The 12,438-nt window shown below is 50.8% G+C and overlaps 1 protein-coding gene across 1 annotated transcript in view; it reads right to left on the bottom strand.

Moving 5' to 3' along the window:
* The window catches only part of LOC147099461 (caspase recruitment domain-containing protein 11-like), a 181,947-nt gene that overhangs the window by 105,255 nt on the left and 64,254 nt on the right, over positions 1-12,438 (bottom strand). The window lies entirely within an intron of this gene.

Here is a 12,438-nt window from a genome sequence, read left to right as displayed (position 1 = left end):
GGAGGGAGAGAGGGAGAGGGGAGGGAGAGGGGAGGGAGGGAGAGAGAGTGAAGCAGGGGAGGGAGAGAGAGCGGGGAGGGGGAGGGAGAGAGAGGGGGAGGGAGGGAGAGGAGAGGGGGAGGGAGGGAGAGAGAGGGGGAGGGAGAGAGAGAGGGAGGGAGTGAGAGGAGCGGGGGAGGGAGGGAGAGGAGAGGGGGAGGGAGGGAGGGAGAGGAGAGGGGGAGGGAGGGAGAGGAGAGGGGGGAGGGAGGGGGGGGAGAGGGGCAGGGAGGGAGAGGAGAGGGGAGGGAGGGAGAGAGAGTAAAGCAGGGAGAGACAGGGGGAGGGAGAGAGAGAGGGTGAGGGAGGGAAAGAGTGAGGGGGTGGGAGAGGGTGGGAGAGGGACGGAGAGCTCGCCGCCTTCCTTCCTTCCTTCCTTCGCAGGGGTCCATCGGGCCAGGCTGAGGCGCTCCTTCCCCCCCTCTCTCTCCAGGCTAATCCCGAACTAAATCCACCAGTCTCTCTTTCTCTCTTCCCCCCGTCTCTCTCTTCCCCCCCCGTCTCCTCTCTTCTCCCCCCTGTCTCTCTCTTCTCCCCCCAGTCTCTCTCTCTCTCTCACTCCCCCGTCTCTCTCTCTCTTCCCCCCCAGTCTCTCTCTCTCTCTTCCCCCCAGTCTCTCTCTCTCTCTCTCTTCCCCCCAGTCTCTCTCTCTCTCTCTCTTCCCCCCAGTCTCTCTCTCTTTCTCTCTCTTCCCCCCAGTCTCTCTCTCTTTCTCTCTCTTCCCCCCAGTCGCTCTCTCCCCCCCGTCTCTCTCTTCCCCCCGTCTCTCTCTTCTCCCCCCTGTCTCTCTCTTCTCCCCCCAGTCTCTCTCTCTCTCTCACTCCCCCGTCTCTCTCTCTCTTCCCCCCAGTCTCTCTCTCTCTCTTCCCCCCAGTCTCTCTCTCTCTCTCTCTTCCCCCCAGTCTCTCTCTCTTTCTCTCTCTTCCCCCCAGTCTCTCTCTCTTTCTCTCTCTTCCCCCCAGTCGCTCTCTCCCCCCCAGTCTCTCTCTTCTCCCCCCAGTCTCTCTCTCTTCCAACAACAACATGCCCTCAAAGAACCCTCGGCACCGCCGGGCACTCCAGCTAGTAACTAATAAATGAAAGAAACACGATTATTTTACTGCCCCATCTATGATTTTGTCGCCCGGATGTTGCTCACAGCGAGTGTCCCGGAGATTAATCTTCAAATCCTGGAGACTCCGGGGCAATCCTGGAGGATTGGCGACCCCATTCACAATAACACTACTGAGAAAACTCCGGCCTTTCGGCTTCAATGTACCCTGCGGTATTTCAAGCACCCCTCCTCCCAGCTTAGGTACCACTTTCTTGATTCAACTTAGCTGAAGGCACAAGCTGCCCAGCGTAGGAATTCACCATGGCCAAACCGAGTACGAGAGAAAATTGAGATACGTGGCAATCAGAGCACTTGGGTTTTCGATGCTGAGAGGTTGTTTCCCCCTGGCCGGAGAGTCTAGAACCAGGGGGCACAGTCTCAGGATAAGGGGTCGGCCATTTAGGACTGAGATGAGGAGAAATGTCTTCACTCAGAGGGTAGTCAATCTTTGGAATTCTCTACCCCAGAGGGCTGTGGAGGCTCAGTCGTTGAGTATATTCAAGACAGAGATCAATAGATTTTTGGACACTAAGGGAATCAAGGGATACGAAGATGGGGCGGGAAGGTGGAGTTGAGGTCGAAGATCAGCCATGATCTTATTGAATGGCGGAGCAGGCTCAAGGAGCCGAATGGCCGACTCCTGGTCCTAATTATTATGTTCTTCGAAGTTTTACTGTAGGAGGTAGGAAAAGGTTGAGGGGGAGTGAGGAACGCAACGGGTTTGAGATCCTGGGAAAGAAGTGCCTCTGGTTCCGAGGTCCTAGGGCTGAACGGGAATGGGGTGGTAGCGTCCCGTAAATCAGGAGCGCAGGACTCGCCACGCTGTTCCCACCGCCGCTCCGCCGGCAGCCATTTCACCGGCAGGAGGGCCGGTCACCAGAGGACACAGGTTTAAGGTCATTGGCAAAAAAAAACCGGGGGAAGATGAAGAGAAACTTTTTTACGCAGCGGGTTGTTGCGATCGGGAATGCACGGCCTGTAAAGGCGGTGGGAGCAGATTCAATAGTAAGCGAACGGAATATATACAGGAAACTCTCTTTTTACCGGCACCTAAATAACCGGAAATCTCTGTTAACCGGCAAAATTCAGGAGTCGGTTCAGGTAAGTTTTACTTCATGTTAGTGGCCGTGTAACCGGGGTTCCTGGATCTGTGGCCGTGTAACCGGGGTTCCTGCACCTGTTGCCATGCAACAGGGACACCTGGATCTGTGGCCGTGTAATCGGGGTTCCTGCACCTGTTGCCATGCAACAGGGACACCTGGATCTGTGGCCGTGTAACCGGGGTTCCTGGATCTGTGGCCGTGTAACCGGGGTTCCTGGATCTGTGGCCGTGTAACCGGGGTTCCTGGATCTGTGGCCGTGTAACCGGGGTTCCTGCACCTGTTGCCATGCAACAGGGACGCCTGGATCTGTGGCCGTGTACGGGGCTCTCATACCTTAGTAAGTATACCTCTCTGTAATCCGGACTTTTTGATCAACCGGCACCACGCCGGTTCCGTCGGTGCCGGATAAAAAAGAGTTTCCTGTAACTTGAAGGAGAAAATCTGGTCATTAACTCATGACTGTTTGTGGGACCTTGCTGTGCGCAAGATGGCTGCCACGTTTACAACAGTGACTACACTTTGGGATGTCCTGAGGTCGTGAAAGGCGCTATATAAATGCAAGCCTTTCCCTTTTTTCCTGCACAACGCAGCTGTATTTGTAACGTGGAGAACGACAAGGGAGTATTCGACAAAACAGGACGTAATCTTTACTTTTGCATAGAGAACCCCGCTCCTCCCACCCCCAACCCCCCCACAATCAGCAACAGAATTCAAAACAAACCCTTCAGCTTTTGTCTTCAGTGATGAACAAGTATCATCAATAGAGGATAATAAATCCACTAGGAAATTCAGGAGCAACTTCTTTACTCAGAGGGCGGTGAGAACCTTTATAAAGTGCTGGTTAGGCCACAACTGGAGTATTGCATCCAGTTCTGGTCACCACACTTTAGGAAGGATGTGAAGGCCTTGAGAGGGTGCAGAGGAGATTTACCAGAATGGTTCCGGGGATGGGGGATCTTAGCTACAAGGACAGGTTGGAGAAGCTGGATTTGTTTTCATTAGAGCAAAGGAGGTTGAGGGGTGATTTGATAGAGGTGTACAAGATTATGGCGGGTTTGGATAGGCTAGACGGGGAAAGGCTGTTCCCACTAGTTGATGGTACAAGGACTAGGGGACACAGATTTAAGGTTTTGGGCAAGAGATACAGGGGGGATGTGAGGGAAAACTTTTTTACGCAGCGAGTGTTGATGACCTAGAACTCGCTGCCGACGGAAGTGGTGGAAGTGGAGACGCTCAATGTTTTCAAGGGGAGGCTGGATAGGCACTTGAGGGGAATAAACTCACGGGGCTACTTAAATCTCAAGAGTTTAATAAACTTGCTTGTATAACAATTAAAAGAGTATGCAGGAGACAGACTTCAGTTAACAGCCATGACTTTCCAGAATCTTCTTCACTTCATGCACTCTATTTTCCATAGTGCATTGCATATCACAACTACGGTAAGCTATGTGGGACAATTCAAATACAACATTCAAAATACACAACAGCTACGGGGATAGAGCGGGGGAATGGGACTGACTGGATCGCTCCACAGAGAGCCGGCGCGGACTCAATGGGCCGAATGGCCTCCTTCTGTGCTGTTATGACTCTGACTCTATGAATGTGGAACTCGCTACCACAGGGAGTAGTTGAGGCGAACTGCATAGATGTATTTAAGGGTAAGCTAGATAAACACGAGAGAGAAAGGATTAGAAGGATATGTTGATAGGGTGAGATGAAGTGAGGTGAGGAGGAGGCTCGCGTGGAGCAGAAACACCAGCATGGACCTGTTGTGCTGTAATTTCAATGCAATTTCTATGTAAAAGATTGGGCTTAAAAAATTGACAGCACTAAAAGAACCAGAAGCAGCACCAGCAAATTTCCCTGAACTAAGCCTTTGGCCTCAAGGTGCAGCAGGAACACATTCCAGGCACATTCCGGATCTGCCTCAGCCTGTTGTCTCCCAACAAGACCGCTCGCTCGCTCAAACACACCACCGTATCACCGGGACAAGTAATACCTGCAGAGGTCCCACCACCGTTAACAGAAACGCTAATTCCACAGGAGCGGCTTATCTTCTTTCACTGTTGCTAGCCAAATCTGAATGTGGATGTTAAAAAGCAGGGTTGTCATAGCCCAAGTGACCTCCGCATAGAATCATGGAAGCTTACAGCACAGAAAGAGGCCATTCAGCAAATCGTGCCTGAGCCGACCCTTTGAAAGAGCGGCCCCAATTTAGTCCCACTCCCCCCTGCTCTTTCCCCCACGGCCCTGCTAACTTCTCCTTTTCAGGAATTTATCCAATTATCTTTTGAAAGTCACTATTGAATCTGCTTCCAACAACTCACTGCATAACATTTTTTTCCCCTCACCTCCCCCTGGCTTTTTTTTTGCCAGTTATCTTAAATCTGTGTCCTCTGGTTAGCGAATCTCAAGCCAGTGGAACATTGTCTCCCTATTTAATCTATTAAAACCCTTCATAGTTTTGAACACCTCAGTTAAACCGTATTAAATATTGTGTGCTGTAATATCTATAATTGCCAAAAAAAAATCCCTTAATTTGGAATTTTTATTCCTATGAAGCGATTTAGCTTTAGAAGGAAAGAAAGACTTGCATTTCTATAGCACCTTTCACGACCTCAGGACGTCCCAACGCGCTTTACAGCCAATGAAGTACTTTTGAAGTGTAGTCACTGCTGCAATGTAGGGTCAAAGGGGGTCATGGACCAAGAGAGAGTGAAGCGGCAAAGTTGTACTTTTCAAATTTTTAAAAAATTTGTTCCTGGGATGTGGGCCTCGCTGGCAAGGCCGGCATTTATTGCCCATCCCTAATCGCCCCTTGAGAAGGTGGTGGTGAGCCGCCTTCTTGAACCGCTGCAGTCCGTGTGGTGAAGGTGCTCCCACAGTGCTGTTCGGGAGGGAGTTCCAGGATTTTGACCCAGCAACGATGAAGGAATGGCGATATATTTCCAAGTCAGGATGGTGTGTGTGTGACTTGGAGGGGAACTTGGAGGTGGTGGTGGTCCCATGCATCTGCTGCCCTTGTCCTTCTAGGTGGAAGAGGTCGCGGGTTTAAGAGATGCTGTCGAAGAAGCTTGGCGAGTTGCTGCAGTGCATCTTGTAGATGGTACACACTGCAGCCACGGTGCGCCGGTGGTGGAGGGAGTGAATGTTTAAGGTATTTTAACGCCTGCTGTATTCTGGGGACAAGCCCTGGGATCTTTGAATCGTATCATGATTATAGGCTGCAGGCTGGCTAGAGAATCTGTCACTGTATCTTAACTCCATCCTCCCACCTCGGCTCCATATCCTTTTATACCCTTGCCTTGCAAAAACCTATCCCTCTCAGATTTAAAATGATTAATTAATTATTAAATAAAAACACACAAGCATGCTGACTGAACTGGGTCGGTGGGTTTAGCACATCACAGGAGGTCGCCTTGGGTTACGGAACCAAGGCGGGTGGGTGGAGTTAAGATACAGATCAGCCGTGATATCATTGAATGGCAGGACAGGCTCGAGGGGCTGAATGACCTCCTTCTGCCCCGACCTGCTCCCGTGGCCAGTTGAGTCTCAGTCACCCTGAACTGTAAGAAGGTCAAATAGTTCACACTTAGGGCTGGATTTTCCCAGCCCTGAGGAGGTGGGTTTGGAGGTGGGACTGCTGGGAAAATGGGAAAAATTGCGAGCGGGTGGCAACCCCACTTCCAACCCGCCTCCAAACCATCTTCCCAGGAGGTGGGTCCCCGACTCACGCAGGGACCCGTCTCCTAGCGGCGGGAAGGGGATTAGAGCCAATTAACTGCCTGTTAACAGGCAGTTTAGAGGCTTTTCCCCATTTTCAGCCAGCTGATGCGGGCTTCCTGACGGCAGGAATCCCCGCCAGGGTCAGCGAGGCGAGCTGTGGGTCTGCTGCAGTGTAAGTGTGCAAATGACAGCTGCAGAGGTAGTGTGATGGGTGCAATGGTGCACAGGTAAGTATGACAGGTGAGAGAATGTAGTGAGAAATATTTTTATTCTGTTTATATGTATCTGCAGGTGACAAGATTTGATGTTTCTGTGAAGCCTCATCTGATAGAGAGAAGTGACAGTTGGCTTCTGCAATCTCACATGCATCTGCCATCTGTTTTTCCTAAGGAGAGAGTCATTGGTGAGTCTGGGTGCAAGGGCTCACCTTTGGACAGTGATTGTCAGTGTTTGACAGCACCTCAATGCTGTCAAACACTGACAATTCATCTGTCAAAAAATGATGGGGCCTGTCCCTTTAAGAAAACCGGCAGATGAAGCGTGATGCACTGATGTCATCTGACACCGGCTTTCCCTTAATTGGCCAGCAAGCCCGCAGGGCGGGGCTTAACAAGGCCAATCAAGGGAAAATAGTGCCTGTTTGTCAGACGTTGCTGGGGGCGGGACTAGAACCCGGAAGGCAGCAGTCCCGCCCCCAACTCGTCTTGGCTGATAAAATCCAGCCCTTAGTGTCAGCTGTGGCTCAGTTGGCAGCACCCACGCCTCTGAGTCAGCAGGTTGTGGGTTCAAGTCCCACTCCAGAGACTTGAACACATAAAGCTAGGCTGACACTCCAGTGCAGTACTGAGGGAGTGCTGCACTGTCAGAGGTGCTGTCGTTCGGATGAGACATTAAACCAAGGCCCCGTCTGCCCGCTCAGGTGGATGTAAAAGATCCCGTAGCACTATTTCGAAGAAGAGCAGGGGGAGTTCTCCCCGGTGTCCTGGGCCAATATTTATCCCTCAACCAACGTCACTAAAACAGGTTATCTGGTCATTATCACATTGCTGTCTGTGGGAGCTTGCTGTGCGCAAATTGGCTGCCGTGTTTCCCACATTACAACAGTGACTGCACTCCAAAAGTACTTCATTGGCTGTAAAGCGCTTTGAGACGTCCGGTGGTCGTGAAAGGCGCTATAGAAATGCAAGTCTTTCTTTCTTTGCTTACAGGTACTGTCAGTGGCAAGCCTTGGCAGGCAATAGCACCCTAGTTAGGTAGCAGCATGGAGAGCAAAGACAGGCAGAAAAATGGCCAATTAACCATTCTGTTACCTTTCATGAACCCTCTGTGCAGCAGTGCCTGAGAAAAGAAGGAAAGACTTGCATTTATATAGCGCCTTTCACAACCTCAGGACATCCCAACGCACTCTACAGCCAATGAAGTTGTAATGTAGGAAACACGGCAACCAATTTGCGCACAGCAAGCTCCCACAAACAGCAATGTGATATGACCAGATAATTGGTTCAAGCAATGTTGATTGAGGGATAAATATATGTCAGGACACCGGGGAAAACCCCCCCTGCTCTTCTTCGAAGTAGTGGCCGTGGGATCTTTTACGTCCACCTGAGAGGGCAGTCGGGGCCTTTGATTTAACCAAAAGACAGCACCTCCGACAGTGCGGCACTCCACTGAAGTGTCAGCCTAGATTTTATGCTCAAGTCTCTGGAGTGGGATTTGAACACACAACCTTCCGACTCACGAGGCGAGAGTGCTGCCCGCTGAGCCCATGCCGACAGGGCCTGGTTAGGGTTATCAGCCCTCCAGGATTTCCCTGGGGCCTCCGGGAATTAAAGATTTATCTCTGGGGCATTGCTGTGAGCCACACCCGGGAAAAAAATCTTAGGGGGGGGCGGTAAAATAAATTATGGTTTTTTAAAATTTTCTTTCAACAATTTTGTTTATTGGTTATAAAAATATTGGACAAGGGGGGGAAAAAAGGTTGTTTGACTGACAGTCAAGAATGATTCGATCTGGTAATGAAGAGTCTAGTCGCTTTCCGATTGGCCGAGGGAAGGCGAGGCGCAGTAAAGATGGGCCTGTTGGGCGACCAATGGCGGGAGTGTGGGGGCGGGGCAGTTGGAAGCAGGAGGTCATGTGATGAAAGCTCCAGGACTACGTCCAATTAGGGTTGGCCATCCTCGGCCTGGGTGTTGTGAAATGTTCTCTGTTTGCACTGTTTGCTGATTACATATCTCATTTATTACCCCACTTATGGCCCTATTTTCCTGATGGCATTGTATAATCAAGGCAGCGCTCGCGTATCAGGAGACGTGACAAGTGCCTTGTGAGCGGGCTTGGCCACCTCTCTCTCTCTCTCTCCTTAGGCAAAGCGCTGCCAAATACCACTGGCCACCTCCGGCACAGCAAGCCACTGGTACAGTAGTTCTCAGCTCAGCCATACAGGCCCAAAATGCAGTCTTAACGTTGCAGGCCCAAGCAGGCCTTTCTTCGACACCGATAAACCTACGATCACTCTTGGCGCTGTGCTATACCTGCACACACTTGGAGTACTGTGAACAGTTCCGGTCTCCATGTTACAAAAAGCAGATAGAGGCACTGGAGAAGGTGCAAAAGAGATTTACTGGGATGATACCAGAACTGAGGTGTTATACCTATCAATGGCTGCAGTGTGTACCATTTACAAGATGCACCACAGCAACTCGCCAAGGCTTCTTCGGCAGCACCTCCCAAACCCGTGACCTCTTCCACCTAGAAGGAGCAGGCGCATGGGAACACCACCACCTCCAAGTTCCCCTCCAAGTCACACACCACCCTGACTTGGAAATATATCGGCCGATCCTTCATCGTCGCTGGGTCAAAATCCTGGAACACCCTCCCTAACAGCACTGTGGGAGCACCTTCACCACATGGACTGCAGCGGTTCAAGAAGGCGGCTAAACACCACCTTCTCGAGGGCAATTAGGGATGGGCAATAAATGCTGGCATTGCCAGCGATGCCCTGATCTCATAAACGAATAAAAAAAAAGGGAAAGATTGAACAGGCTGGGGCTCTTTTTCTCTATAAAAGAGAAGACGGAGGAGTGACCCGATAGAGGTCCTTAAGATTATGAAAGGGTTTGGTAGGGTAGACGTAAGAGAAGATGTTTCAGCTTGCGGGCGAGACCAGAACCAGGATAGTCACTAATAAATCCAATGGGGAATTCAGGAGAAACATCTTTACCCAGTGAGTGGCTAGAATGTGGAACTCGCTACCACAGGGAGTGGTTGAGGTGAATAGCAATGATGCATTTAAGGGGAAGCTAGATAAGCACATGAGGGAGAAAGGAATAGAAGGATGCGTTGATGGGGTGAGATAAGGAAGGGTGGGAGGAGGCTGGTGTGGAGCACAACCACCAGCATGGGCCTGTTGGGCCGAATGGCCTGTTTCTGTGCTGTAAATACTTGGTAATACACGTGTGCTCATGCTCCCTGCAGCTGTTTGACATCGGAACAGGAGCAGGCCCTTCAGCCCCTTGAGCCTGTTCCACCATTCAGTTATATCGTGGCGGATCTGTATCTTAACTCCATTTACCTGCCTTCGGTCCCTCAATACCCTTGCCTAACAAAAATCCATCAATCTCAGTTTAGAAATTTTCATTTGACCCCCCAGCCTCAACAGCTTTTTGGGGGGGAGAGTTCCAGATTTCCACTACCCTTTGTGTGAAGAAGTGCTTCCTGACATCACCCCTGAACGGCCTGGCTCTAATTTGAAGGTTGTGCCCCCTTGTTCTGGACTCCCCCCCCACCAGAGGAAATAGTTTCCCTCGATCTACCCTATCAACCTCTTCAATAATCTTAAACACCTCAATTAGATCAACCATTGAACTTCGATTCTCGAGGGAATACAAGCCTCGATTTACGAGAATGATTCCAGGGTTGAGGGACTGCAGTTACGTGGATAGACTGGAGAAGCTGGTGTTGTTCTCCTTAGGCCAGAGAAGGTTGAGAGGAGATTTGATCGAGGTGTTCAAAATCATGAGGGGTCTGGACAGAGTAGATGGAGAGAAACTGTTCCCATTGGCAGAGGGGTCAAGAACCAGAGGACACAGATTTAAGGTGATTGGCAGAAGGGCCAAAGGCGACGTGAGGAAAAACTTTTTACGCAGCGAGTGGTTAGGATCTGGAATACACTGCCTGAGAGGGTGGTGGAGGCAGATTCAATCGTGGCTTTCAAAAGGGAATTGGATAAGTACCTGAAGGAAAAAAATTCACAGGGCTACGGGGAAAGGGCGGGGGAGTGGGACTAGCTGAAGTGCTCTTGCAGAGAGCTGGCACGGGCTCAACGGGCCGAAGGGCCTTCTTCCGTGCTGTAACCATTCTACGATTCAATGGTTCTATGATTCTAGCCTATGCAACCTGTCCTCATAATTGAATCCTTTTAGCCCCGGGGTATCATTCTGGTAAATCTGCGCTGCACCCCGTCCAAGGCCAATATATCCTTCCTGAGGTGAGGTGCCCAGAACTGAACGCAGCTACTCCAGGTGTGGTCTAACTCGAGCTTTATACCCCCTCCCCCCTCCCCTTTCCCCCCCTTCCCCCCCTCCCCTTCCCCCCTTCCCCCTCCCCTCCCCCCTTCCCCCCTCCCCTTCCCCCCCTCCCCTCCCCTCCCCTCCCCTTTCCCCCCTTCCCCCCGACCTTCCCCTCCACCTTCCCCCCCACTTCCCCCCAGTCGCTCTCTCTCTTCCCCCCCAGTCGCTCTCTCTCTTCCCCCCAGTCGCACTCTCTCTTCCCCCCAGTCGCTCTCTCTCTCTCTCTCTTCCAACAACAACATGCCCTCAAAAATCCCTCGGCACCGCCGGGCACTTCAGCTATATATTTATATAGCGCCTTTAAAGTAATAAAATGCCCCAAGGCGCTTCCGCGGGAGTATTACCACAAAAAAATAATTTGACACCGAGCCATATAAGGAGATGTTAGGACAGACGACCAAATGCTTGATCGAAGAGACAGGTTTTAAGGAGCGTCTTAAAGTAGGAATGAGAAGTGGAGAGACGGAGGTATTTAGGGAGGGAATTCCAGAGCTTCGGGCCTAGGAAGCTGAAGACACGGTCGCCAATGCTGGAGCGATTAAAATCGGGGCTGTTCAAAAAGGCCAGAATAGGCGGAACGCAGAGGTGTCGGGGGATTATAGGGCCGGAGGAGATTGCACGCTGAACCCGCCCCGCAGTGTAACCTGGATGCTGTAGCAATCCAAATCCAACAGAATGTCTGCAATAAAATGCTGCTCTCCAGATTTAAATGAAGGAAAATTCAATTGACACAAAGAATGCTTCTGTAATGAAGTGAGCGATTTTTGTTGTTCAGTGTTAATGATCACCTAATATAAATGGTCAACTGAAGATTTTTTGACAAAAGACTTTAGTACTTTTGCTCCATTGTACAACTGATAGTAACACCCTGAGCTGGCCAGGATTCACCATTCTCTACATTTAAGGTTAATAAATATGCTGGCTGATTGACTTTGTGAAGGTGGTTATTCTGAGCACCTCCTGTCTCGGTGCTGGTCCTGCTCTATGACGTAAACACACCCTTAAAGTCACGATTAATTATCAACCACCATACCTTCCCCAATGGCTGGGGTACGGTGGTGAGCCGCCTTCTTGAACCGCTGCAGTCCGTGTGGTGAAGGTGCTCCCACAGTGCTGTTAGGGAGGGAGTTCCAGGATTTTGACCCAGCGACGATGATGGAACGGCCGATATATTTCTAAGTCAAGATGGTGTGTGACTTGGCGGGGAACTTGGAGGTGGTGGTGTTCCCATGTGCCTGCTGCCCTTGTCCTTCTAGGTGGTAGAGGCCGCGGGTTTGGGAGGTGCTGCCAAAGAAGCCTTGGCGAGTTACTGCAGTGCATCTTGTAGATGGTACACACTGCAGGCACGGTACGCCGGTGGTGGAGGGAGTGAATGTTTAAGGTGGTGGATGGGGTGCCAATCAAGCGGGCTGCTTTGTCCTGGATGGTGTCGAGCTTCTTGAGTGTTGTTGGAGCTGCACTCATCCAGGCAAGTGGAGAGTATGCCATCACACTCCTTACTTGTGCCATTGTAGATGGTAGAAAGGCTTTGGGGAGTCAGGAGGTGAGACACTCGCTGCAGAATACCCAGCCTTTGATCTCAACCTTTAATGATCACATAGCATAACCTTCAATCTAATTTTCAATCCAATTTTGACAGAAAGTCACAATTTTGCGATGTGAGCTCTCTCTACACTTGCACATTGGAATTTTTACCTCTTTGCCGCTAATTTGGGAGAAGCTATTCTTTCATCTTACCCCACTTTTTCTACTGTCACTAGGCGGCCTTGCTGTCCCCAGAGGTCCCGACAAAGCCCACCCTTCTTTTGGAGGGTCTTGGGGTCCCTGAAGGCGGCAATGGTGGCCACAGTTCGTATACAAAGCTGTTGCTGAATCAGGCCTGGTGTTGGTGGCTGTGCTGTCATGTAAA

Source organism: Somniosus microcephalus, chromosome 28 (assembly GCF_052327205.1).
Source record: "Somniosus microcephalus isolate GS21.2 chromosome 28, FLI_Smic_1.0, whole genome shotgun sequence".
Classification (NCBI taxonomy): domain Eukaryota; kingdom Metazoa; phylum Chordata; class Chondrichthyes; order Squaliformes; family Somniosidae; genus Somniosus; species Somniosus microcephalus.
Note: the sequence above shows the minus strand (reverse complement) of the source record. Positions and strands in the feature narration are given on the sequence as shown.